At 43.5% G+C, this 14,492-nt stretch overlaps 1 non-coding gene across 1 annotated transcript; it reads right to left on the bottom strand.

Annotated features, from left to right (window-relative positions):
• Positions 1–7,404: 7,404 nt before the first annotated feature.
• Positions 7,405–7,507, bottom strand: LOC114631042. The gene has a single exon (XR_003712896.1). It is a non-coding gene; the product is annotated as a U6 spliceosomal RNA (small nuclear RNA).
• Between the last annotated feature and the right edge of the window lie 6,985 nt (positions 7,508–14,492).

Here is a 14,492-nt window from a genome sequence, read left to right as displayed (position 1 = left end):
TGGGCAGGGTTACCTGCCTGTTGCCAGGTAACTGTGGGGCGGAGCGTGCCTGGCTGTTGCCAGGTGACTGTGGAGGTGGAGTTTAACAGATTGCTAACATGTATGATATGAAATCCTCAAGGAATCAATGAAAATATTGGAAAAAGATTACAGGAAGCTACTGTTTTGGCTGAGTCTTACCTGCACTAGGTCCTAACTTGGTGGTTCTCAGCCTTCTTAGTGCTGTGACTTTTAACACAGTATCTCACATTTTGAAGATTCCCAATTATAAAATTATTTCCATTGCTACTTCATAAATGTAATTTTGCTACGATTATGAGTGGTAGTGTAAATATCTGTGTTTTCCTGTGGTCTTAGGCAACCCCTGTTAAAGGGTCATTGGACCCACAGATTGAGAATGATTTCTCTAAACTGATTCAGAAAATCAAAGTAGTCCTTCAAGCTGCAGAGCCTGCTGCCAACTGAAGGTCTGTGAGAAATCAACCACATGAGTGAATCTCCCAAACAAACTCACTTTAATTGGCAAGATAGGAATCACACCCTCCTCCCCTACCTTGTTCTAATCCTCTCACAAGAAGGCAACACCTGAAAAGAAGCCGAGTCAGCCTTTTGCCCCTGCCCTTGGCATGCAGGTAAAGGCAGCTCTCTTTATCTCCTGTTTCTGTCGTCTTCACCCCTTCCTGTCCATAAAAACCAAACTGTTCTGCTTACTAGGGACAGGGAGCTCCTTACAGTTTATAGGAAGAAGAGGTGCTTGTTTCCAAAGAACATAAAGCCACCAAAGATTGAACTTAGTTGTAATTAAGACCTTTGACACAGTTTTTCCCAAAGTCTTATCAGAACAGCCTGAACCTCAGAGGTATCAGGAAGACTGTAAATCAAACTAATCACCAAAAAGCACACCTTAAACCCGAAGTTAAACCCTGCCTTGCTCTTTCAAACTAAGTAGTTGCAGTGGCTTCTTTGTTTCCTCTTGGGCACAGACATATCTCCAAACCAGAATCTGGACAACCTGTTTGACCACAGCTGAGCTCAGGCAGGAGGATATTCTGGAACTGGTTTTACTGTTGTTGGGCAAGAATTTTAATCTGATGTTCAGGTTGCCGGGCACGGGTGCTCATTTGTCCTGCTTTTTTAAAAAATGTATTTATTTAAAAAGAAAATAGGCTTATATAAGAATAAGTTTTTAGAACTTTGGTCATGTTTCTGGGAATAAATTATTCAGATATCAGAGCAGAACATAGAGGTTTTATGTGTGAGCGTGTGCCTGTGTGTGTGTTGTTGTTGTTGTTTGATTGGTTGTTTTTGTTGGTTTGTTTTGAGGCAAAGTCTTGCTTTGTAGTCTTGGCTTGCTTTGAATCTGTAATGAACCTCCTGTTGCAGGCATGGTACTGCACACTTGTAAAGTGGACATTCAAGAGGCAGAGGCAGAAACCAAAAAAAAAAAAAAAAAACAAAAAGCCGGGCAGTGGTGGCACACGCCTTTAATCCCAGCACTTGGGAAGCAGAGGCAGGTGGATTTCTGAGTTCAAGGTCAGCCTGGTCGAGAGGTAGGTCAGTCACTGTAAACACAGTAGTAGTCAGCAATAAGGTTCTTCCCTCCCTTAACCCTCATAGGGTATCTGTTCCTTTTCCTATCTTGCTTATCTGTCAACAAGTTCTCAAACACTAACAAGATTCTTTTCTGCCACAGGGCCTTTACCCATGCTCTCTGCTCCTCCCACTCCCACTTTTCCATCTAAGCAAGGACTTGTTTTTGCCTCTGTTCTAACACAGGTTGTTCTTGTTGACCTCAGGAGAGGACATGAGATGCCCCAGTTGTATATTTCCATAGCATTTTACTTTTTCATAGCATGTTTTGTAATCATGACTACATACCTTCAGTTGGCCAGTTATTTCATTTCTTTCAAGGAGAACTTTTTAAAAAAATATTTATTTATTTATTTATTTATTTATTTATTTATTTATTTATTATATGAGTACACTGTAGCTGTCTTCAGACACGCCAGAAGAGGGCATCATATCCCATTACAGATGGCTGTGAGCCACCATGTGGTTTCTGGGAATTGAACTCAGGACCTCTGGAAGAGCAGCCACTGCTCTTAACCATTGAGCCATCTCTCCAGCCCAGAGAGCTTTTTTGTAATATGCTCACTCACGGGCCATCTTCATGGTTGATCTTCTATTATCTGATGCTTTTATCAAGATAAACATTGTTCTAGGAAACTCTGACCCAGAAAGATAAAAGTTGTGAATAACTTTATTGTTGATTCCAGGGACTTACAGGAAGACTAACTCTTCAAAATAAAACATCAGAATGACAATTTATTTACCAAGATTCTTGGAATCTCCTCACTCAGTTTCCGCATAGTCCTACCAGTCCATAAGCAATCCTCTTACAGTGCCTACCAAGGCTTCTCTGTTCTCTGGCCCCTCTTGTGTATATGTGTGTGTGTGTGTGTGTGTGTGTGTGTGTGTGTGCACACACGCTCATGTGCATGCATGTGTGTGTGTGCCTTCCTATGTGTGCATGTGTGTGTGTTTTGTTTTTTGACATATGCTTTTTCTTGTAGCACAGGCCCACCTTATGCTGACTGTGAAACCAGGCTGGTCTCTAACTCACCATGATCCCTCAACTTCCTCTCTCCAAGTGCTGACATTAGAAGCATGACTACAAGTCTGTCTTTGCTATCCTCATTACAACACTCACCTTAAAGTCTAGTTTTGAAGAAGAGTCTAATCTTGCCCTTACCTGCTCTGAGCTGCTGCAAAGACTGTCTAGACAAATGTTATGTCTTGCCACATAAGCAATAAACTGAATTCTATCCAACAAGCTGCTTTGGTGAAGTCTAGGGTAATTTGTTTTTCTTCCTTTCTTCCTTTCTTCCTTTCTATCTTCCTTTCTTCATTCCTTTCTCTTTCTCTCTCTTTTCCTCCTCCTTCTCTCCCTCCCCCCCTCCCTCCCCCACACCTCTTTCTTTCTTTCTTTTCTTTCTTTCTTCCTTTCTTTCTTTCTTTCTTTCTTTCTTTCTTTCTCTCTTACTTTGATACAGGATCTCACTATGTTGCCCTGACAGGCCTGGAACTCACTCTGTAGCCAGGCTGGCTTTGAACTCATATATTAACCTGCCTCTGTTTCTCAAATGCTGGGATTAGGGAATGCACTATCACATTCAGCCCACAGGGAGAGATATTTTTAATACTAACTTCTAACAAATATGTATATTTAGTATTTATTCCTCCTCTTCCTCTTCCTCCTCTTCTTTCTCTTCCTCTTCTTCTTCCTCTTCCTCCTTCTCTTCTACCTTCTCTGCCTCTTTCCTCTATTTCTTTGCCCTTCCTAGGAAGCTATAATTAAAGCCATGGTGGAAATCAGTGATACTAAAATTTAAGGAAATAATTGAAACTGATAGACAGTTCTCTCTCATCGATTTATGTTCTTCATGAGAACATAGACCTGATCAGTGTTGATCACAATGTTGTGAAGAATAGATGCTTAGATTATAATTGATGGGGTAGGGTAGCTCAATGAACAGGTAAAAACCAAGTCCCTGAGTGTGCACAAGCAGTTTTTCCAGATAAGGCTTTCTAGTTGAGCCTCTTGATGAAACCAAAGTTGGGAGGGAAGTGGTGGGGAGAAGCCGTTAATCTCAGGTCTTGGGAGGCAGACACAGAGGCAAGCAGATCTTGGTGAGTTTGAGGCTACCTTGGTCTACATTCTAACATTCTGTCTTAAGAAGAAAAAAAAGGTAAGAAAAAGAATTTCCACCTTGTGGCATTTTGTCATCATGGCACATGCCTTTAATCCCAGCACTCAGGAGGCAGAGTTAGGTGGATCTCTGTGAGTTTGAGACCAGTCTGATCTACAGAACAAGTTTTAGGTCAGCTAGAGCTACACAGAGAAACCCTATCTGGATAAAAATTCTACTTTGTCAGTCTGTTTTGGTTAGTTCTCCTGCAGTGCTGCCTGGCCTTGAACACACTGTGTAGCTAAGAATGGCCCTGTACTCTGGTCCTCCTGTCTCTGTTTCTCAAGTGCTAGAATTTCAGGCATGTGTTTCTAAACCTGTTTTCTTACCCTTCCACTTTGACCCAGTTCCAGGAATACCTGCTCACTGAGGCACGTAAACACATAGGGAAGGGCTTAGCAACCTGTTTGGGCTGTATACATACCCACCTCCTCGCAATGTACCTAGAAATCTGTGACTCAGTCTGCAGGGAGCTACACACACACACACACACTTCCAAACATGCAGATTTCTCTTCTCTAGACAACCCTTATTTGTAGACAGTTTCCATTCAACCTTTGGAGAGTATGGGGCAGATCTGTTCTGGACTAGTTTTGGGCACATGTAAAATAGGACAGACTGTGTCCCCTGAGTGAGCTCTTTTTTTTTTTTTTTTTGAGACAGGGTTTCTCTGTGTAGTCCTGGCTGTCCTGGAACTCACTCTGTAGACCAGGCTGGCCTCGAACTCAGAAATCCACCTGCCTCTGCCTCCCAAGTGCTGGGATTAAAGGTGTGCGCCACCACTGCCTGGCTTGAGTGAACTTTAAAAAAAAAAAAATCTCGATTTGCTGTCTTGTATCTATGTGTAATTGGGTATGCATATGATTAAAATTAGAGATATCATGGGAAGGGGCAAGCACAGTAAAGAAAGGTTACATAGCTCATCCGTCAACCAAAACAGTGGCCTGCTCAAGCAAACCTCTGCTTCCTTTAGATCCCATAAAGAAGCCACATGTGACAACCTGGGGCCCTCGTGTGTGCTCTCATTCATGTAGACTGCAGTCACTCTTGACAGCATAATTATAATTGGTATTATGGCTTTGCTTTTGGTAATATTTTCTTTCTGTGTAGCAGTCTCTGTGAACCTTTATTACAATTCTTTGACTTAAAGAGCAACAACCTGGAAATATTCAGTCTAGACATCAATCACTGGTGACACAACAGTGTAAGATTTTTCTAGGTTTTCAAAATGTTTACCTTGTTTTTCTTTTGTGATTCTGGGGGTCGAACTTGAGGCCTCTGCATGCTAAGAAAATGTCCTACCACTGAGCTACAGCTTCCCATGCCTTTATAGAATTACCTCTTTCTTTGTTCCTGTTTTTTTGAGGCAGAATTTGATGTAGCTCAGGCTGGCCTAGAACTCCTGACTCTCTTCCTTCTACATCCCCAATTCTAGAATTCTATAAGCCAGCATACCAGAGTACTTACTATAGGATTTTTATAGGATAATGTGGTGGTTTGAATATGCTTGGCCCAGGGAGTTGTACTATTAGGAGGTGTGGCCTTGTTGGAGGAAGTGTGTCACTGTGAGGGTAGGCTTTGAGACCCTCCTCCTAGCTGCCCATGAGACAGTCTTCTGTTTACCTTCAGAACAAGGTGTAGAACTCTCAGCTCCTCCTGCACCATGCCTGCCTGGATACTCCCATGCTTCCTGCCTTGATGGTAACGGACTAAACCTCTGAACCTTAAGCCAGGCCCAATTAAATGTTGTTCTTTATAAGGCTTGTCTTGGTCATGGTGTCTCTTCACAACAATGGAAACCCTAACTAAGAAAGATGCTAATAGTGGACTCATATTACCATATAGCTGCTAGCTGTTTTGTTTAGGGGTGGATTTAGTTTGTTTTGTGTGTGTGTGTGATGTGTCTGTACGTTTGTGAGTGTGAGTGAAGGTGCATGTGTGCCATGATGCAATGCATGCATGTGCTGAGGCACACATGCGGAGTTAGGAGAACCACTTTGGATCTTAGTCCCTATCTTCTACATTGAGACAGACTCTTGTTGATGTTGATTATGCCAGGATATCTGGCTCACAAGCTCCGAGAATCTCCTGCTGCCTCCCAACTGCCGATAGCAGCGCTGGGATTACAGGTATGTAATCTCAGCTTTACATGGGCTTGGGTCCATTTAGTACTCACACTTGCTTAGTTTTTTTTTTTTTTTTTGTGGTTTTTCAAGTCAGGGTTTCTCTGTGTAGCCCTGGCTGTCCTGGAACTCTGTAGACCAGGCTGGCCTCAAACTCTCGAACTCAGAAATCCGCCTGCCTCTGCCTCCCAAGTGCTGGGATTAAAGGCGTGCGCCACCACCGCCTGGTGGTGAGACAAGGTCTCAAGATGTAGCCTTCACTTGCTGGAACTCTATGTGGGCCACACTGGCTTCAAACTCATGGTGATACTCCTCCCTCAGTCTCCCAGGTATTAGTGCCACCACATCTGGCAAATTTTCTCTCCTTAGTGTCCTCTGATGCTTCCTTTATAAAGCAGTAGGAGGAGCTTAGGAGAGTCGGGAGACAAGATGGTTGACTTCCCTCTGGGCTTGGCTTCCTGTCTAAAAGGAATCCGTGGTTCTGTACTGGATGCTTTCCAAGTTTCTGTACTGCACCAGTATGCTGTCCTCACATCAGAATTTAAGGATACAGGCTGCAGCCCAGCCTTGTTCCATGGGAAGAGGTCTTAGCTGAAGGAATACAGGGATGTCAGAGCCACAAGGGTTCCACTTTCTCCTCCTGGAGGTGGCAGAGATAACTTCCCTATCTCCCTAGGGCAATAGGAGAGGTCTGCAAGTTTGGAGAGGAGATGACTGCATAGTGGTGGGAAGCACCTGAAAAGGAAGGGGGCCATAGTTAAAGGTGGTCAGGCAAGCTTGAGGATGGGGAGGGGCTATCTGAAGAAACTGGGTGCTGGTGACTAGGACATTTGAGTCCTGAGAACACTTTTAACTTTATGGCCCTGAGAATTTTCATCCCTGTTATTTACTATTCACAAACCAAATACTGTACCTTAGAGCTGATGAAACAAAATGACTTCATTATGCAACCATCGTGAGCTAGAACAGGGGCCTGCCTCTTCCTCAAAGACTTTTTTCCTAGATAGATTTTTTTAAAAGAAAAATTTAAATTAGATTTATGTATCTTATGTGAGAAGGTTTTGTCTGCGTGTATGTCTGTGTACCATGTGTGCCCCTAGCGCCCATGGAGGGAAGAAGAGAGGATATCAGATCCTTTGGTACTGGAGTTATGGATGGCTGTGAACTACCTTGTGGGTGCCGAGAATCAAACCAGGTCATCTGAAAGAGCAACATGTGTTCTTCACCAGTGAGCCATCTCTCCAGCCCATGGATACACAGTCTGTGAACAACACAAATAACTTAGCTGGTGGGGATGTATACTGTTCTGGCGTCCCAGTCCTGTCGATGGCCACTCTGCCACCCTAGGGTTCAGCCACCAAGTTGACAGCACAGCAGAAGTTTCCAAAATCTCAAATTATATATGTAGTATATAATTATATGTATGCATTTACATATGTATATAGAGATAGATGTAGGACTAATAACAGCATTATGTTCTGAATTAACCAGCAACAGCTTTTCCAGGTTCTAAAGTTATGTGAACAAAACTGAACAGACAAAAATACATTACAGATTTGCATGCCATCCTTCTGAGGGGCCTTGCTAATCTCCGTATCTTCCCAATTTTAATTTATGTGCTGGCGAAGGAAGCAAAGGACCTTAAGCTTCTGATTCTCCTGCCTCACCTCTCAAGTTGGAAGATTTACAGGCTTATGAGGTGACTATCAACCCCTTTCACTGAACCATCAATCGTAACAAGCTGAGGATTGAACTAAAAAGTCTCTGACAAGCTAGGCAAACCCTCTGCTGAGCTTTACCCCAGCTTGAAAGCCTCTCTCTGAAACACAAGGAGACATTTTAGGAAGTTAACTCTTGCTCTCACCCCCAGCCCAGTGTGTTCCTTGCTTTTAACTTCTATCACTGGCTTTGGTTATGGAGATTTAGAGTTTGTTATGGGAGTTGGAGAGGTGGTTCAGCAGTTAAAAAGAAAAGGAGAAAAGAAGCAGAAGGGAACTGAGCAGAACACAGGACTTCCATAGGTTTCCTTGGAAGGGCTGTGTGAGGAATTGCTCAGGGATTGGTGGGATTCTGTGTCTTGTCCCTGGCTTGGGCTTGGTGTCAAATCAGGGTCAGGATGTTTTTCCTTTTACCCCGGTCCTTTTACCGTATGCCCATGACTGGCAGCTTATAACTGCCCTTAACTGTAGCCCCAGGGATCCATCACTCTCTTCTGGCCTCAGCAGCACCTGCACACATGAGTCATATACTCACAAACACATTCAGAAAATTAAAAAGAAAAACAATAATAATTGTTTGGTTTCAGACTCCAGGACCCGGGATTGAGGTGCATATTTAACATACCAAAGCATTCCTCTGTCCCTACCTGGCATACCCTGCCCTCAATCCAGAGCTTTCCAGCCCAGGGGCTGGGCTGCCCTTCCTCCAGAGGCTCCTCCCTAAATAATCCAGACATTTTGGTCTCTCCTCTCTTTCCTTTTCTCTCTGCGTCCGTGCTGTTTCTTTCTTTCTCTTCCCCCTCTCCTCTCTCTCTCTTCCCATGGTGACTTTCTTGGCCTCCTTCCTTGGGGGCTAGAGAACTCACTGAGAGCAGCTTTCCAGTAAACCTGCATTTAATATAATCTAATCTGGCTTGTATTGGCTCATTTCACTGGCAGAGAAATAACTTTTTTTTGTTTGTTTGTTTTGTTTTGTTTTTCGAGACAGGGTTTCTCTGTGTAGTCCCAGCTGTCCTGTCCTGGAACTCACTCTGTAGACCAGGCTGGCCTCGAACTTAGAAATCCACTTGCCTCTGCCTCCCAAGTGCTGGGATTAAAGGCGTGCGCCACCACTGCCCGGCTGAGAAATAACTTATCGATGATGATGATGATGATGATGATGATGTTTGTGTCTCCTTCAAATAAACCTGGATGAGCAAAGTCTTTTGGCCCAGTTAAATGAGCCAACCCTAGCTCCATGAAGCCTTTCCCAAGACCATAACTTAGCTTTAAAGCATTTCCTTCCTTGTGTTTCCTGGAAGGCGAGTGAGTTCCAAAGCCCAAGTTGGCTTTGTTCCCCTTTGACAGACTTCTATTTTGGCAGGCTTTCTTTAGGGTGTGTGTGAGGGGCACTGAGCAGAGCCTCCACACTGAGCAGAGCCCCCACACTGAGGAGCAGAGCCTTGCACACGTTAGTAAGAGCTTTCTCTAGCAACCAGGTTGTGCATGTGCCCCCCCAACCCCCCTGTGTGTGTGGTATTCCACAGCAGCCAGCTATCTGTCCTCAGAGCACAGAGCCTTCCTTCCTACTCCATTTCTTTCTGTTCTCTCACTTTGCTGGGGCCTTGCTTCCCTGTTGGCAGGTGAGCTGGATATTTCTGTTATTTTTAGCTCCACCCTTCCCTGCAAACTGGCAGATTCTATCTCCTTTAAGAATCACTCCTCCTTTCTGTTCCTGGTAGACTGCCCCTGGACTGGACGCACATGCTCTTACCATAAGGAATCTAGTTACTCTTTAACAATTAGACAGGTCCTCTTACCTGCAGGCTCTACACGGCTCCTGAGTGCTTAGCTCACCACCTCAAATTCCTCCATGTGGTGTTGCTTTGCTAGTTGCTGACTAGTCTACACTTTGTAGTAGGCAAGGGCTCCTCATGATCTCACCTAAACCCAGACATCTCTTACCTTAGCTCCCAAAGAACCTGGACCAGTAATCCTCAAATCAGTGTGCACATTCCGAGTTAAGTGGCTTCTTCTCTCCAATTTCTATAATGATCAAAATTTCAGCCTTTTTTTTTAGCTGACCTCATTCATACCAGTGACCTAGCTGAAAACACTGAAACCATTTTCTTCTATACCTTCACTCACCTCTTACCATTTTCTAAATGCCTGATTCATAACTGACTACTGATATGTATAACAAGAATTTTCTCCTGTTGTGAAACTAGGCAACGTCTACTCCCTCCCTTGCTAAGGTCCCATGACAAGGAGTTTGATCCTATTTACTGGACTTACACACTGACCATGGTGGGTGGTTACTGACAGGAGACCAGATGCAAAGCTGCACTGGAAAATCTTTACCTAGTGGGGATGATGGCTCCCCACTAGCCACATGGATGGAGTCCCCTACCTTAGTCTTTCCCCACACATACACTTTAGGCCCTCCCTGAGATCACCAGGCAACATGCAATTAGGGTAAAATTGCATACAAGGAGGTGGTGAGTACCTGGATACTGGATACTTAGGCTGGAGTCCCATGGCCCTCCCACTCCCTCCATCCATGAAGGAATGTCAAACAATGGAGAAGTCCAGTTGGGATGATCTTTTGCAAACAGGCACCGCCACTGAAGCACGGAGTTGGCTGCTGGTTTGCTCCGAGGGTAGTGCTATACAACCGCATACAATTTATATATAAGTAAATTACAATTTTAATTTTTTAATGAAATCTTCCTGTTTTTGTGGTGGTGACAGTGTACGTATATGTGTCCATATCACAGCACACCTGTGGCAGTCAGAGTCAACTCTGAGGAGCCAAATCTCTCTCCACCCTTAGATGGTTTGGGGAACAAACTCAGGTTGCCAGGCTTTCATGGCAAGTGCCATTACCTACGAGCCATCTTGCTGGTACTAATTTTTATTTTTTGGATGTATAGGACTGTGAGTTCTTTTGGTGATGTCAGGACTCAAACCCAAGTGACCTGGGTTTAGACAAGCACACTATGAAGATACAGGCTATTTCCATCGAATCAAAGACATACATCCTGTGTGTCTCCTTTCAGAGAATCTCTCCCATCCCTTATTGCTAGCAGTCTCTAAAGGCCACACCCTTTAAGTGTCTTTTTGCACTTTCCCCTGCCGGCCTTGTCTATACAGTCTCAGAACTTTCTAACTGAATGGTAATCTCTTTAAAGACAAAGAGTTGTAATCATTCAATTTTATATTGTGGTGTTTTTTTTGTTTGTTTTTTGTTTTTTTTTTTGTTTTCTTGTTTTTTTTGTTTTTTGGTTTTTGGAGACAGGGTTTCTCTATGTAGCCCTGGCTGTCCTGGAACTCACTCTGTAGACCAGGCTGGCCTCGAATTCAGAAATCTGCCTGCCTCTGCCTCCCAAGTGCTGGGATTAAAGGCATGTGCCACCACTGCCCGGCTCAATTTTATATTGTTTAAGCATACATTGCAAGTGCAGCCAGGCATGATAGGGCAAGCTAGAAATCACAGAACAGGGAGCTGAGGGGAGTTCGATGCCAACCTCAACTACACAGTGAATTTGAGGCCAGCCTGAGTTCCATGAGAACCTATTTCAAAATCACAAAACAAACCTACCCTTCTCCCCACAAACCCAGATCAAGGTTCACATACATTTATTAAGTACAAGATCATATACATCTGACAAAGAGTGGGAATGAGGGAGAAAAAAAAAAAAGAAAAAGAAGGGAAAACCCAGAAGGGCTGGAGAGAGACTCAACTGATAAAGGTGGTTGTTGCCAAGCTTGATATTCTGTCTCAGAATCCATTTGCTGAGACAATCAAGTCCTGAAACTTGCTCTCTGCCCTCACATGTGTGCCCTGACATGTATCACCATACACCTACATATCTTTGCCCTTCTCACATGTATTCCCTGACATGTAACTCATACACCCACACATCTCTGTTCTCACATGTAGGCCCTGACATGTACTCCCATACACCCGCACATCTCTGCCCTCACATGTATTCCCTGACATGTAACTCATACACCCACACATCTCTGTTCTCACATGTAGGCCCTGACACGTACTCCCATACACCCGCACATCTCTGCCCTCACATGTAGGCCCTGACACGTACTCCCATACACCCGCACATCTCTGCCCTCACATGTCCTCCCCCATATACTCACAAAATAAATAAATGTGAAGAAGGAGGAAGGGGGGAGGTGGCGCTGGAGAGATGGTTCAGTGGTTAAAAGTAATCATTGCTCTTGCAGGAGATGAGAATTCTATTCCTAGGACCCTCTGTAACTTTAGCTCCAGAGGATCCAATGCCCTCTTCTGGTCTCCCCTGGGGACCAGCACACATGTGTAAATACCTACACACAGACACATACATACATAAAAATAATCTTTTTTTTTCCTTTTTAAAGAAAGAGCTAACCTCCCTAGGAGGGTCCTTCTGCTTTGTCTGTAATGCTGAGACTCAAACCCAAGCATCACTCATGATGTATCTGTGTTCAGCTGCTGACCATACCTCTACCCTCTAGAAAGGTTCTGACTCAACTACAGGGCAGTAGCAGAGTATATAGCATTTTAATATGTTGTTCTGTGATTGTAAACAAATTTCATTTTTGAGGGAGTTTCATATGAAGCTTAGGTTAGAACTCACTATGTAGCTCAGACTCCTTAGATTTCCATCAACCCTCCTGTCTCAGCCTTTCCGGTGTAGGGATCACAAGTGTGAGCCACCAGTGTTTGGACTGTTTTGTGTTATTAATCTGAACTATTGGTAAAAACTTAAAAATGACTCGGGCAGTGGCTGTGCATGCCTTTAATCCCAGCACTTGGGAGGCAGAGGCAGGTGGATTTCTTGAGTTTGAGGTCAGCCTGGTCTACAGAGTGAGTTCCAGGACAGCCAGGGCTGCTAAGAGAAACCCTGTCTCGAAAAACAAAAAAAACTAAAAATGAAATATATTACAATTTGCACCAGCAAAACTTGCTACAGGTATGTTTGGGGGCTGGGAGATGGTTTGGTGGGTAAAGTGCTGCATACGGACTTTACCTGAGGATCCTCTGTCCCATGTGAAAGGCGGTGATGCACAGACAATGCAGTCATGCTGGAGTACAGACACGTGTCAAGGAAGAACTGTGCTATATACTTCACACTGGTCTGCTTGTCACTGAGGTTAAAGGTCACTAGAAGATAATTTGTTGGGAGATGATTGTTAATGAAAGAAAGTTGAGCAAATCTACCTCCAGGGAGACAGACAGATAAAACATGGAGTTTTGACGGTAGTATCTCTGTATGGCAGTACTCCGCTCTGTAGTGGTTTTCTTTCAGAGAGTCTGCTTTCTTCTTTAGCCTTTATGCTTAAGCCTTTATTAAAATATCATCAATAAAACTCCAGCTTGGGCTGGAGAGATGGCTTATCAGTAAAGGCACTTTTTGTTCTTGCTGAGGGCCTATGTTCAGTTCCCAATACCCACCACAACCAACTGTAACTCAAGTTTTAGAGTATCGAATGCCCTATTCTGGCCTCTGAGGCCAAGAGGCACATGTATGGTACACATACATACATACAGGTAAGACATTCATAGACAAACTCACAGAGAAGTACCTGTTTCTGCCTCCCAAGGGCTGAAACCAAAGGCATGCTTTACTATGTCTGGCTTAAATGATAAATCCTAAGACAAAACTACACAACAATAACAACAAAATCTTTGCTTGAAAAATTGAGTTTGGGGACACCAGAGTTTTTATTCTGTGAAACGATCGCAGGAAGTATAGTGGGCTTCAGGGTCCAGGGCTGTAAAAATGTGTGGTACTTCATTCATTCATCTAGGATCATTTCAGAAGTTAACATGGCAAAGAACCCAGGAGCCAGAGGCCAGAGGAACACTGAGTTTGAGGCTAGCCTGGTCTACAGAGGGAGTTCTAGGACAGCCATTGCTACACAGAGAAATCCTGTCTGAAAAAACCCAAAACCAAAACCCAAACAAACCCGACAAACAAACAAACCCCAAAAACCCAAAACCTCTGAATGTGTAGTCTCATGAGGCTGTCAGGACACATGGAGGAATTCCAGAGGGATATGTCAAGATATACTGAGTATATGGTTAGAAATGAGAACAGCCTCTTTTGCACATTTTGGTATCACAGATATTCAGAAATTAAAAGTAAATCTGCAGTTGCCCTCAGGAGATAATATTCTTGCTTAGAACAAGTTGGAAGATAAACTTTGGACAGTGTATTATACTATGCCCTTTGTAATAAATAACCCAAGATAATGTGTTAAAGTTTAGTGGAGATTTAAATTCCTGAGCTGATTAAAGTTAAGACCAGTAGGTCTAAAAAATGTATTAATATCAGCTCTGGAGTCCATAATGAAGAGTTTCATGGCTTAAAAAACCACTTATATTGCCCAACTTTGTAGATCGACACAGAATTAGTACTAATAAAAAACAAACAGCAGCAGCAACAACAGCAAAAAAAAAAAACCCAACAACAAAAAAACAAAACTAAACTAAACAAAAACAAAAACAAAACAAAAACCCAGAACCTCAATAAACCAACCCAACTCCCCAAAACAATTCAACTTAAAGTCTAGGCTTCAAGTAGGAAGACTGGTTAAGGTTGACTTTAGCTTGTGTTTTAACAACACAATGCGGAGCCTTTAAAGGTTGGGAGGTCGAGATGGAGGAGCAGTTTCAGACAAGTAAATCTGGCTGTGTGTTCAAATGGACGGGGCAGAAGAGAAACTAGAGCAGGGTCCATTTGCTGCTATTGCAACATCAAATTGCTAGAGTAAAACGGTTAAGAAAAATCAGAAAAGGAGTCGAGTGAGTGAGAAAGCGCACGGTCTACAGAGGCCGCTTGAGTTTTCTGCTGTCCTTAGAGCAACCCCAGACTGACGATAATGGCCCCCGGGGGTCTTGCCAGAGCAGAACTCTT

The sequence above is a fragment of the Grammomys surdaster genome, unplaced genomic scaffold, assembly GCF_004785775.1.
Source record: "Grammomys surdaster isolate TR1022 unplaced genomic scaffold, NIH_TR_1.0 67, whole genome shotgun sequence".
Classification (NCBI taxonomy): Eukaryota; Metazoa; Chordata; class Mammalia; order Rodentia; family Muridae; genus Grammomys; species Grammomys surdaster.
Note: the sequence above shows the minus strand (reverse complement) of the source record. Positions and strands in the feature narration are given on the sequence as shown.